Raw genomic sequence first — 12,944 nt, 5'->3', positions numbered from 1 at the left:
GGGATCCTGGATTGCAAGAGGAATGGCCACCCGCTGACTTAGGCCCGAGGGGTCCTGGACTGTGAACGGGTGCAAGAAATCAGTGCACTGGGCCTCTAGTATAAAAAGAAAAGAAAGAAGAAGAAGAAAATTGATCCTTCACTTAAAATAATAGAATAACTTAATACCATTAGGGAGTGAGGGAAAAAGGCAAGCATCCTTATGCAGTGCATGCAATAGGATCTTTGATTATAACCATCCTATATAATAAAAGCCTAATATGCTAAGTGTCCGGTTGGCTGTTCAACCAATCAAAGCATAATATGCTAATGATATGTTAAGGCCACTCAACTGCTCGCTATGACGTGCACAGACCACCAGGGGGCAGACACTCAACACAGGAGCTTCCCCCTGGTGGTCAGTGCCCACAGGGGGAGTGCCACTCAGCCAGAAGTTGGGCTCATGGCTGGCGAGCGCAGTGGCGGTGGTGGGAGCCTCTCCTGCCTCCACAGCAGTGCTAAGGATGTCCGACTACTGGCTTAGGCCTGCTCCCCGTGGGGACCAGGCCTAAGCCATCAGTCAGACATCCCTCAAAGGTTCCGGGACTGCAAGAGGGTATAGGCCAGGCTAAGGGACCACCCCCCGAGTGCATGTATTTCATGCACCAGGCCTCTAGTATTATAATAAACTAGTGACTTGGTGCATGGATTCATGCACATTGAAAGGAAATTAATTGGAAAGTGTCAGGTGGGGCAGGACTGGGCGAGAGGGGCTGGACATGCCCTGGAGCCAACCTCTTTCCGTCCCTCTCTGGAGTCTGTAGGTTGAGCAGTGTCCCTCCGGTAGGTGGGGTCCCTCGGCCTGGCCTGCGAGGATTGGGCTGAAACTGGCTCTCTGACATCCCCCGAGGGGTCCTGGAGTGCGAGAGGGCACTCTGCAAAGTTGCTGTCATACAGTGTGTGGGATGCAAACGCAAGTGTGTAGTAAACCAGATGTGGGGCCAACAGTGCCCCAGAACAACATAACCCATGGCCGAAGGTGAAATTTTGTGACCCCTTGAGGAACTGGGCCCCCTCCTCTGTTGTTCCAGGGTGTGTCACCAAAGAGGCACTGCTGCCAAGTCACTGCAGCTTGGCAGCTTCTGCATTGAGTGTCTTCCCCCTGGTGGTCAGTGCGCGTCACAGTGACCCGTCAGATGGTGGGACACAGCATATTAGCCTTTTGTATATATAGATTTGATGTTTAAAATGAAGACTTTTGAAAAAGTAAAACCAGGCTTATTAAACATTCTTTAAAAGACAGGACCATTTGGGGGAAAAAGGATGGCGGTGATGCCAGCATGGGTTTAGGAGAGATAGAGAACTAGATATCAAATCTGAAGCATGACATTCAGAACACATCTAGGTAACAAAATAGCTCTAGAAACCTACAAAGCTTGAGTCCCTTGGTGCAAATGACAGAACTGGCAATCCCAAAATATGCAAAGAGAAAGCCCCCAAATAGTCAGTGGATGTTCACCAAAAAGCACAGTGGATCAACATAAGAATTCAATGGAGAAGTTTGTGCAAGCAGATAGTGAGTGAAAGAGACCCTGCTGAGAGCCGATTCTCCATTGATTGCTCACATTTCTACATATCTTACTAGCAAGAAATGGTCTTTTGTTTTAGAATATCTTTTTTAAAAAATAGTTGTACAGCATTTATCCTGGAACGAAAGAACATGTATCCCTCTGGAGCAAAGAAAGCTTTTTATAGCCTTGCAAGATAGATATTGTGCCCCTCCAGGATGAAGGGCAGGCATGCATACTCCTCAGTATAAATAAGATAATGTCATCCCCCTGGAACAGAGGGAAGGTATGCTTAATTTCCATTATCCTATCTAATCAAAGAGTAATATGCAAATTAACCATCACTCCGCGACAAAATGGCAGCGCCCATAGACACAAGATGGAGGCACCCAGTCCTTTCAGGCCCACCGAAGTCCCCCAGTCCCAGAGAGGGCTGCCACTGAGAGCAGGCAGCATGCGGCCCGGGCTGTTGGCCTGGGAGGCTCCCCTGTACCCCCAGCTGATCTGCTCCCAGCTGCGGCCCTGGCCGTTGGCCTGGGAGGCAGCCGCCGCCCCCCACCCCCATGATCCGCTCCCAGCCGTGACCCTGGCCATGGCCTGAAAGGCGGCCCGCGCACCCCCCCCCCCCCACACACACACACACCCCGCATGTGATCTGCTCCGAGCCGAGACCGAGACCTAGGCAGTGGCCTGGGAGGAGGTGCACACCCCCAGCGTGATCTGCTCCCAGCCGCAACCCGGGCAGTGGCCTGGGAGAAGGCAAGTAGGCACATACACACACACACACACACCCCTGATCTGCTCCCAGCCCAACCCGGGCAGTGGCCTGGGAGGCCGCGGGCACCTCCCCCCCAACCCCCCGCACAATCTGCTCCCAGCCAGGACCTGGGCCTGGGCTGTGGGCCTGGGAGGCGCCAGCACTGCCTATCCCCCTCCCACCCAGTGATCAGCTCCCATCTGCGGGTGGGGGTGGGAGGGGGTATAGGCCTGGGAGGCAGCCTGGGGTGTCAGTCTCCAAAGGGCCTGCGCCCACATGGAGTGATCCCCCCCCACACACACCTATAGCCTTGGAAATTCCCTTGCCCCCAGCCCAGTGATTGGAGATTGTGAGGGGGGGGGGAGGGTATCTGGGCTATGCTGCCCAGCAAACCTCTCCCATTGGGTAGAAACTTCTGACCAGGTTAGGGAGGTAAATGGGTTTTGTTTAAAATCTTTAGAAACTGCAAAGAAAATGTCTGAGGTAGGGTTTCACATCAGAAGTAACTTACAACTAATTTCTGAAGGCAAACGGGGACATTGCAGTTACATTACTGGAGAGTACCCCGAGGTCCGGAGGTTGGCTCTGCAAGGGCGGTGGTGGGTGCTCCCCACCCTGGTTCCTCAGCACCTTGGGCAGGGCTTGAGCCCACCCAGGAAGGCCTTTTCCCCTACAGTTTTCACCAAGGCAGGGAGGTTTTGTAGACATGAATAAGAAGTGCCCACGCACCAGTCTGAAGATGCCGGGGCCGGCAGAAATGACAAACAAACCAGGAAAAGAGCAAAACCAGAAACACCACCGATCCCAACATAGATCATCTTTTTCTTCAGATGACAGTGTGTTTCCCCCTTCTTCGTCTTCTGGAAGCAAGACAGATTCAAGTACTGACAATTCTACCAATGGAAAAGTTAAGAGAAAGAGAGGACAGAAAATGAATAAAAGGAGAAAAGAAAGGAGAAAAGAAAGGACAAAAGATGCAATATCAAGAAAAAGAAAAAGAAGGAAAAAAGGAAGAAACAACCACATGATATCACCTTTCCAAGGTCTCATGAAATTCCTGTTTAAGGAGTTTACTTTATGACACTTTTAGTTTGGGTTTACATTTTTACTGTTTTGTCAAGACACGGCAGGTACACTGTCCAATATGTTAAAGAAAAAACCCTATCTAATAAAGAGGGAATATGCAGGGGAGGGCATTTGCAGTGACTGGGCTTTCAGGGGAGGGCAGTTGGGGACGATCAGGCTGGCAGGGGGACAGTTAGGCGTCGATTAGGCTGGCAGGGGAGTGGTTAGGGGGTGATCAGGCAGGCAGGCGAGCAGTTGGGAGCCAGCAGTCCCGGATTGTGAAAGGGATGTCTGACTGTCTGTTTTTAAACAGGCAGTTGGACATCCCCTGAGGGGTCCCAGATTGGAGAGGGTGCAGGTTGAGCTGAGGGACACCCCCCACCAGTACATGAATTTTGTGCACCGGGCCTCTAGTAAAAAAAATAAAATAAATGGGTTATTTAAGCCCAGGGACCCTCTTCTGTACAGTAATGCACTGTGTGAACAGGCATCTATCTGGGTCCAATCATTCACCCTAATGGGACTTAGGGACAGGAGAGATTACACAAATATGGTGATGTGTATGCTATTTACTGTACCATGAGTAGTAAAGTTATTTGTTCTGACCCAAGAGTTTTGGGTCTTTTGAAAATATTCATAAAACAGGTAGGTTAACTTGTTAGTTTGTAAGCCTTGTGAAATCTCAAACACGTCATGATTCTTTTAGGCCAATATCAAGATCTAAGGTGGTGAAAGCAGTCCACTAGTAGATCCTGTGAACTCTTGAAATTCACCTGCACAGGACCCTCTACAGAGGAAAAATTAGACATGGAATCAAAAGTGAGGAGAATAGAGATAATGGAAGTGAATGAAAAAGAAAAATCCTGACAAAAATTGAGCAGATCCAGGAAAGCTAATAGCAGAGGCCATCTTTTTTTTTTTTTTAAAATACTACATGAAAACAAATAATATTTCTTTGAAGTTTAAAAGCCTATCTGAACCTAAAAGTTTAACGAACTAAATTCACATAAAAACAAGCAACAGAAAATGATCACAGTCAAGTACCAGATGTAGTTTAGCCTTCAAAACAAAGTTGTTACAAGGGGAAAACATATAATTGTATCCCAGTAGACCAGGGATTTGCAACCTATAGCCCACAGGTCAAATCCAGCCCACTTCCTGTTTTTATAAATAAAGTTTTATTGCAACATAGTCATACTTTATCCTTTACATATGGCCTTTAGCTATTTTCAAGGTACAATGGCAGTGTTAATTATTTGTGACCCAGAACATGTGGCCTGCAAAGCATAAAATATTTACTCTCTTGTACATTAAGAAAGTTTGCTAACTTCTGCTGTTGACAATGAAAGCTTGCTAAAAATCATGCTCAAAATTTTTAAAACTATAACATATTTCAAAATGAGCTAAAGTACATTAAGAAAATCATACAATATATGAAAGAAAAACATTAATCAAAATTAGAAAAACTCAGAAATAAAGAAGCATAAATCAAGAAGGAATGAGAAATTTTCTAAAAAGCATTCTATATAATAAAAGGGTAATATGCAAATAGACCAAACAGCAGAACCGAACATCCAATCAAAACGTAACATGTTAATGATATGCTACGGCTGCTTAACTGCTCACTACGATGTGCACTGACCACCAGGGGGCAGACAGTTGACCAGTCGACCAGTCGCTATGATGCGCACTGACCACCAGGGGGAAATGCTCTGACCAGTAAGTTAGCTTGCTGCTGGGGTCCAACCAATAGATAGGGATTGAGTGAGATGGGCCGGACATGTCCTGGAGCACTCCCTCAGTCCCTCCCTGGCCCGATCATGCACTGGTGGGGTTCCTCACCCTGGCCTGCACCCTCTTGCAATCCAAGACCCCTCAGAGGATGTCGGAGAGCCTGTTTCAGCCCAATCCGCAGACCACTTCCCTTGGGTGAGCTCATGGCTGGCGAGCACTGCTGTGGCAGCACGAGCTTCTCCTGATTGGGAGTGATTGAGCTCTAGCCCGCGGCAGGCACAGTGGGGACGGGATGAGCAGGAGCAGCAGGTAGGAGCTGCAGGCAGCATTGGACTGCGGGTTTCAGCCCGATCCCTGTAGGCCACCCAGAGAGACCCCATCTGTGCACGAATTCATGCACCAGGCCTCTAGTGTTAGAAATAAAGTTTAATTTAAGAGTAATATAAGAGCCATTAATCACAACAATACTCTTAGGGACATCAAGATGGGAAGAAGAAAAATGTTAAAAAAACAAAAGAAGTGAAGAAATAAATAAAAATGTTCAAGAGAAAGTAGCACATATTATAGATGGTTAAGAAAAGCTAACTAAAATATTATATTTTTTAATAGTAACAGTTTATTTTAGGGGGAAATTAAGTTACATATTTAATATTTTCAAGAAAACAATGTGAGGACCAGGGATTTTTATGTTTTTACATATATATATATATATATATATATATATATATATATATATATATTGAACTATATTTGGAGACCCTTCTTATATAATTTTCTGTTTGCTCTGCTCTTCACATCGGTCAAGTCTGCATCACCATATGAGTTCTTGCTTCTTCTTCTTTTTTTTTTATGTGTTTTTATTGATTTTTTTTTTTTAGAGACAGGAAAGGAGGAAAGAGAAACATCAAGGCTGCCTCCTGCACGCCCCCTACTCAGGATCTAGTCCACAACCCAGGCATGCACCCTGACCAGGAATTGAACCAGCGACTTCTGCATGCATTGGGTGATGCTCAAACAACTGAGCCACATGGGTCAGGGCATCTTGTTATTTCTTCAAATCCCTCCCTTTGTGCCCTCACGGGCATTTCCTCTAATAACTCTCTTGTACATCTAATTACACCTGCCTCTCAGAGGACCTAGGTTAACACAGTATAGAAATAATGACCTACCTAGTTGTAAGCAGTTTTCAGATAAAATATAAGGTATCCAATTACATTTGAATTTTAGTTAAACAAATGTTATTTATTTATTTATTTTTTTAATATAAGCTGTCCCATGTGGACTATTTGGGATATACTTATACTAAAATGTATTTTGCTTTTTATTTGAAATTTAACTGAGTGTCCTGTATTTTTACTTGCTAAATATAGCACACTCAGTAGCAATGAATATTACTTTCACCCAAATTATGGTCAGAAAATAAACCAGGCTTCTTAGAGAAAAAGCTGAATCTCTACTAGGGATAAAAATATACCATGTAAACCTAGAACATTTTGACATAAACTAGCAAAGGCTATTAGGATAATGTTAAGAGGAATTAAAAACCAATCTTGAAAAGGCTCTACTTGGCCATAGAAAAATTTGAACCTTAGTAAGAATAGAAATTATGGTAGTGGGGAATCCATTAGATATATTTAAATCCTAATTGATCCTTTCTAAGGATGACAGGAAACCAATTTATTATCATGAAAACTGGGTGAAAGAAAAGAATCAACCATTAATTCAACCTACTTTGGGAAGGTAGCACGGGGCAAGCAAATTATAGATGGGAGAATGCACCTCCTAATAAAAAAATTGTTCAAGCTAATGGATAAAAATAATGGATACAATTAGAGTATTACCATTTTTGAGTCTCCAATAAAAATATTGATTGATGTGTTAAGCATCAGTATGCCTCCTGATAAGAACAGTGGTATCTCTAGTTTTGCCAAAGGCATTGAAGTTCTGTCTAACCCAAGGTCCTGCTGTCCATTTGCAGGATACAAGGAGAAGAGAAGAACATGTAAAGCTGTGCCCTGAGTAAAATCAGCACCTCTACCCTGGGGCAAACTCAACAAGGCCAGTGGCCCAAGTTCAACAACAGATCCATTTTAAGGAAGAGAAAAGGAGTTGTTTGGTTAGGGGTTGGGGGAAGGAATAACTTTTTGATTAAAATGGAGTTTAAAAAATAAAACAATTTGAAAACTAATGACTATTGATGAAAACTGTGCCTCAGAATGCACACTTAAGTGATACACCATAAAGAAATACAAGGAAATGATTACTACTATAAAGGCCAGGACAGTGTTTACTTTTGGAGGGAGAAAGGACAGAACATATGTAGGAGGCTTCTGGGTGGCTACCAATGTTTTATTCTTTGACATGGGTGGTGGTTAATATGGTATTTGCTTTATATCAATTTTTGGTGATTTCCTGTTATCTGTGTTTGTTTTTCTAAAATAATTCTTTATTGTTAAAATAATGTGTCCCCCCTTTTCCCCCATTCACCCCCTCCAGCTTACCCCGCCCCCCACCCCAGGCCTTCACCGCCCCATTGTCTGTGGCCATGGGCCATGCATATATGCATACAATGTTCTTAGTTGATTACTTCCCCCCTTCCCACCCAGATTCCACACTCTGTTCCATGATGCCATGTCTCTGGATCTGTGTTTTATTTTAAAATAAGTTTAAAAAATCCCTAATAGAGTTCTTGGCTATTCGTAAACACTCAATAAAGGATGGCTATTGAATGAAAAATAGAAACTACACTTAGAACAATTTCTTCCAATTATTTTAATAAGTGATGATAAACCTTCAAGTTTATCTCTCCAATGTATGGATAGCTACAAAACTGCTCCTGTCTTTCTAAGATATGTCGCTAGCATTGAATGCAGAATGCTAACCTTGTTTACGCTTTAGAATTCCTCAGAGTTAGCAAACATCAAGAAAGACAAGTGGTTGTAAGGAGAAAGGTGCTTTATGTTTTGCTGGGGCCCTTCATGAACTCATTTGCATCCTGTTACATACACCACACAGACTGAGCCTACATTGACACCATGGGGAAGATTGTGGATTGTGGTCCATTTGTTCAATTCCAAATTTTTGTGGAAAAAGCAAGGAGCCCCAGTGGGATCCCACTCTTTCTCGTTGACTGCAGAGCCGCACAGGCTGTGCGATGTAGAGAGCAATTAGTGCTTCTCCTAGCGGGACCTGTGGCTTCAGGTGGCCATGCCTCTTGCCTTCCTCCACTCAGTGAAGTGCTTCTTTACCGGGCGACGGTCCTCAGTCTGCAATTTTCTAGCTATGAGTGGGCAGGTAGTTGCAATGCAAGCTGAGTTTCAATTAGTATTAGAAGGATGCCTTCTCCTCACTTGTGTCCAAACTTCTGTCTTATGTAGTACCTGCCTTAGAATTATCTTCGCTTGCATTGTGAAATTTTGGCACCGTGGGTTGTGTCTGAGGGTTCACTGGGGTTCTTCCAGCTGCCGAGGGGTGATACAATCTCTGAATTTGTGAATCCCTGTAAAGACACTCCTTCCAAATGCACATTTTCTCCACCTAAAAATGTTTGCATATTTATCTGGACCACACACTGGAGCCATCTCTGCTAACTTTAGTGAAAAGTGATTTCCTCTGTTTTCTATTCCTAGAGTGCTTAATTTCTACATTATGCATTTGTCACATACCATTTATTTCCTTGTGCCATTATCGATCACACTAGCATTCTAGCATTCTTTCCACTCTACTACTCTATTGAGTCCATTCTCATCTTTGAATTTTGACTGTGAATAATAATAATAGTGAAAATAATAATAACTCACATTTATGGACTACTTAATATGAATCACACACTGTCTAATGCTTTTAATGCAACAATTCTATAGGGTTGAAGTTATCCCTACCTCCATTTAGAATCATGTAAGCCAAGGCTTAAAAGATGATATCCAAATTTTCACACCTCTTTAGAGGCATAACAGGGATTTGAACTCAATTATGTTGCAAATATTTTTAATAACACTTTGTCTTGGTTCAAAAGCCACAAAGGACAGGTGCCAATTCAATGGACCTCACAAGATTTCATAGAGTGCCTGGTTTGAAATTGCAGTTTAATACACCATAAAATGTGTGTGTCTGTGTCTGTGTCTGTGTATGTGTGTGTGTGATTCAAATGGAAATGGTAGCCAAGAAATCAAGAGAAGGCTGAGATTCAGATGGGCAGCAATGGAAGAATTATGAAAAATCAAAAGCAAAGATGTGTCTTTAGAGACCAAGGCTAAGATCATCCACCCTTATATTCCCATGTACTATGTATGGATGCAAAAGTTGGAAGTGAAGAGGCTTATAGGGAAAACATTGATTCATGTGAAATATGGTGTTGAGAGGAGAGAGCTCTACAAAAACCCTAGCTCACCAGAAAGATGAACAAGTGGGTCTTAGAGCAAATTAAGCTCAAAACATCACTGGAGGCATAAATGACAAAACTGAAGCGATCCTACTTTGGAAATATCATGAGGAGGCAGGGTTCTTTAGAAAAGACAATGTTGCTGGGAAAAATAAAAGGCAGATGAAAAAGAGGAAGGCCAAATATGAGATGAGTTGACTTTATAAAAGAAGCCATAGGCATGAGTTTAGAGGAGCTGAGTAGGGCTGTTGAGGACAGGCCACGTGGACATCCATCATTCATAGGGTCATCAGGGGTCAGAGCTGACTCAACAGTAGGTAACACACACACACACACACACACACACACACACCACCACCACCATACATATATGAAATTTAGAAAGCAATAAGTAGAATTTAAATTAGGTACATAAATATATCATAACACTAGTAGTATTTCCTATTATCTTTTTCAATCTGTCTAGCACAGAGGGATACAAAGTAGTTGTTCAGTGGGATATATTTTCTTTTCCTGTTATCAAAATTTTCTCTATGCTCCCATGATTTTTATTATAAATGTTAGTTTCATTCAGTTTTCTTCATTTAGATATATTATTTCAAAAGCTGTATCTAAGTGAGAGGGATTTTTAAAAATATATGTTTTTATTGATTTTAGAGAAGAAAGGAGAGGGGGAGAGAGACACACTGATTGCCTCATCATGACCCCTACTGGGGAATGTGCCTGCAACCCAGGCATGTTCCCTGACCTGGAATCAAATAGGCAACCTCTTGGTGCATGGATGACATTCAATTAAAGGATAAGAATCTTTGGTAGAATTTTTCAGATACAAGCATGAAAAAAATGTGGTGGAAAGATTTTATAGTAGTTTCTAATCAGGAGACACAGTGAAGTATTTATTCATCCACATTTAAGTTATTATCTTATTGTTTCCAGTATAATCCTTCTATTTAATAAAAGAGTAATATGAAAATTAACCATTAATCCGCTACACCCACAAGCCACGCCCACCAGCCAATCAGGAGCAAATATGCAAATAAACCCAACCAAGATGGCTACTGCCACAGAGAGCAGGAGGGAGGCTTGTGTTTCCCTGGCAATGGAGGAAGCCAAGCTTTCCACCTGCCCTTGCTGGCCTAGGCCTCCACTCAAGGCTACAAAGTTTCAATGATAGAAGATACATAAATCCAAACAGAAATGGCAGCAGCCATGGAGCTGGAAAGAGCAGGAGGCTAGGGTTGCCCCTGGCAATGGAGGAAGCCAAGCTTTCCACACACCCTGGCTGGCCCAGGCCTCCACTTAAGGCTACAAAGTTTCAATTATAGAAGATACATAAGTCCCAACAGAAATGGCTGCTGCCACGGAGCAAGCAGGTTTGGCTCTGCTCTAGGCTACAAAGTTTTAATTGTAGAAAATAAATAAACCCCAGATACCAGGGCCTCCGCTTAGGTTAAAAATTTATTTTCTACAAACCACCCCAGGCCCCTCGCCCAGGCAGCCCCACGCACCAAGGGAACCCCCACCCTGATCTGGGACATCCTTCAGGGCAAACCAGCCGGACCCCACCTGTGCACCAGGCCTCTATCCTATCTAATAAAAGAGTAATATGCAGATTGACCATCACTCCAACACACAAGATGGCTGCCCCCATGTGGACACAAGATGGCCGCCACAAGATGGCCAGCAGGGGAGGGCAGTTGGGAGGGACCAGGCCTACAAGGGAGGGCAGTTGTGGGCGATCAGACCAGAAGGGGAGGGTAGTTGGGAGGACCAGGCCTGCAAGGGAGGGCAGTTGGGGGCAACCAGGCCTGCAGGGAAGGGCAGTTAGGGACAAACAGGCTGGCAAGGGAGCAGTTAGGCATCAATCAGACTGGCAGGGGAGTGGTTACGGGGTAATCAGGCTGGCAGGCAGAAGCGGTTAGGGGCAATCAGGAAGGCAGGCAGGCGAGCAGTTGGGAGCTAGCAGTCCTGGATTGTTAGAGGGATGTCCGACTGCCTGTTTAGGCCCGATCCAGTGGGATCAGGGCTAAACAGGCAGTCGGATATCCCTCAAGGGGTCCCAGATTGGAGAGGGTGCAGGCTGGGCTGAGGGACACCACATCCCCATGCACGAATTTCGTGCCCAGGCCTCTAGTTTATAATGGCATATGACTCACTCATAATGTTGTGATAAAATGCATGAAAGTGTTTGGCCTGGTACATAGAGAGTAATAATTAGTGTTAGCAAGTAGTGGTAGTGGTGTTATTAGGAGGTGTTGAAATGTAGGTGTTCTCAACATCATATAACATTAGGGAATTACAGATGAAAAGTGCAATGAGCTTCTACACACCTATTAGACTGGTTAAAATCCAGAATGCTGACAACACCACATACTGGTGAGGATAAGGAGCAAAGGAACTCTCACTCATTGTTGGTGAAATCCAAAATGTTACAGCTACTTTGGGAAACAGTTGGACAGTTTTCTACAAAGCTAACATAACTCTGTCCATACAATCCAACAATCACACTCCTTGGTACTAAACAAAATGAGCTGAAAACCTAATGTCTACACAAAACCCTACATGCAGATATTTATAGCAACTTTATTCATAATTGCCCAACTTGCAAACAACCAAGATGATATTTAGTAGGCAAAGGATGAATAAATTGTGGAATATTTATACAGTGATTATTATTCAGTGATAAAAATAAGTGAGCTATCAAGTCATGAAAACATATTAGGAAACATGAATTGCATATTGGTAACTGAAATAAGCCAATCAGAAAAGTCTATATGGTGTATAGTTCCAACTGTGTGGTATCTGGAACAGGCAAAGCCATGTAAATGGCAAAGATAAGTGGTTGTTAGAGGTTTGGGGAAGATAGAGAGAGGAATGAATAACTGGGGAAACAGAGTGTTAAGGCAGCTAAACTAGTCGGTATCATACTGCATCCGTGGATACAGGCTATTATACATGTGTCAAAACCCATAGTATATATGACACAAGAGTGACCCTAATATCAACTATGGCAGTTAGTTAATAATAATATGTCAACCTTGGCTCATCAGTGGTAACAATTGTACCATATTAAGAACAATGTTAATATTGAGGGCCTGTGGGTATTTGGTGCAGGTGTGGGGCATATACAGAGAACTCTGTATTTTTCGCTCAATTTTTCTATAAATCTAAAATTGTTTTTTAGAAAAGGTCATTAATCAAAAAACAAAATGAAACAAAAAATTAGGTGTTATTTGCTGGCCTAAATATCAAAACTTGAAATCAAAAAAAGAAGACCAGTTCTGAACTAAGACTGTGCTTGCTTTAGGTGCAAAATCCAAAACTGGAATTTGAAGACCTAGTAGGAAAAAAAAAGGAAGAATGGAAGGAAGGAAGAAATGAAGGGATAAAAAGAGGGGGGAAGGGAGGAACCTATCTTAATATATTTGTTTTTAACCCTCACCAGAGGATATGTTTTTATT

Source organism: Cnephaeus nilssonii (genome assembly GCF_951640355.1).
Source record: "Cnephaeus nilssonii genome assembly, chromosome: 10".
Lineage (NCBI taxonomy): Eukaryota > Metazoa > Chordata > Mammalia > Chiroptera > Vespertilionidae > Cnephaeus > Cnephaeus nilssonii.
The sequence above is the reverse complement of the archived record's forward strand: the minus strand, read 5'-3'. Positions refer to the sequence as shown.